The sequence below is a fragment of the Triticum dicoccoides genome, unplaced genomic scaffold, assembly GCF_002162155.2.
Source record: "Triticum dicoccoides isolate Atlit2015 ecotype Zavitan unplaced genomic scaffold, WEW_v2.0 scaffold161927, whole genome shotgun sequence".
In the NCBI taxonomy this organism is placed as follows: domain Eukaryota; kingdom Viridiplantae; phylum Streptophyta; class Magnoliopsida; order Poales; family Poaceae; genus Triticum; species Triticum dicoccoides.
In genome coordinates this window covers 1-1134 of record NW_021215848.1, presented here as the reverse complement: position 1 = coordinate 1134, position 1134 = coordinate 1, and the positions used below count along the sequence as shown (strand labels likewise).

Below are 1134 nucleotides of genomic sequence, written 5' to 3'. Positions count from 1 at the left end.
AGCACCCAGCTATGACTTACCGCACTCGTGCAAAATAATAAAACACGGTAAATATATTACTTACACGTGCGTTTTGTTTTGCAAGCGGCGCGAAAAAAATTAAAAAGGGAATGCAACACGAGGACTTCCCAGGAGGTCACCCATCCTAGTACTACTCTCGCCCAAGCACGCTTAACTTCGAAGTTCTGATAGGATCCGGTGCTTTAGTGCTGGTATGATCGCATCCGACATGTTACCCCGGTCTTCGTCCCTTATCCTTGCCCCTCCCAGCTCCACTACAAAGACGATTGTACATTGCTTTGGCCGCTCCCTCTCAACTACGGAGACGAGTTTAACGCGGTTTCCACCCCTCCCTCTCAACCGCACCAGTGCACGCTTGCCGCGCCACAACGCCGACGCTGGACCCGTGAATCGTGAGCATCCAGCTATGACTTACCGCACTCGTGCAAAATAATAAAACACGGTAAATATATTACTTACACGTGCGTTTTGTTTTGCAAGCGGCGCGAAAAAAATTAAAAAGGGAATGCAACACGAGGACTTCCCAGGAGGTCACCCATCCTAGTACTACTCTCGCCCAAGCACGCTTAACTTCGGAGTTCTGATGGGATCCGGTGCATTAGTGCTGGTATGATCGCATCCGACATGTTACCCCGGTCTTCGTCCCTTATCCTTGCCCCTCCCAGCTCCACTACAAAGACAATTGTACATTGCTTTGGCCGCTCCCTCTCAACTACGGAGACGAGTTTAACACGGTTTCCACCCCTCCCTCTCAACCGCACCAGTGCACGCTTGCCGCGCCACAACGCCGACGCTGGACCCGTGAATCGTGAGCACCCAGCTATGACTTACCGCACTCGTGCAAAATAATAAAACACGGTAAATATATTACTTACACGTGCGTTTTGTTTTGCAAGCGGCGCGAAAAAAATTAAAAAGGAAATGCAACACGAGGACTTCCCAGGAGGTCACCCATCCTAGTACTACTCTCGCCCAAGCACGCTTAACTTCGGAGTTCTGATGGGATCCGGTGCTTTAGTGCTGGTATGATCGCATCCGACATGTTACCCCGGTCTTCGTCCCTTATCCTTGCCCCTCCCAGCTCCACTACAAAGACGATTGTACATTGCTTTG

The 1134-nt window shown here is 50.4% G+C and overlaps 3 non-coding genes across 3 annotated transcripts; all 3 read right to left on the bottom strand.

Annotated features, from left to right (window-relative positions):
• Positions 1–107: 107 nt before the first annotated feature.
• Positions 108–226, bottom strand: LOC119344281. Its single transcript, XR_005166559.1, has one exon. It is a non-coding gene; the product is annotated as a 5S ribosomal RNA (ribosomal RNA).
• A 297-nt stretch (positions 227–523) lies between these two features.
• Positions 524–642, bottom strand: LOC119344278. The gene has a single exon (XR_005166557.1). It is a non-coding gene; the product is annotated as a 5S ribosomal RNA (ribosomal RNA).
• A 297-nt stretch (positions 643–939) lies between these two features.
• On the bottom strand, positions 940–1058 carry LOC119344280. Its single transcript, XR_005166558.1, has one exon. It is a non-coding gene; the product is annotated as a 5S ribosomal RNA (ribosomal RNA).
• Positions 1059–1134: the final 76 nt, after the last annotated feature.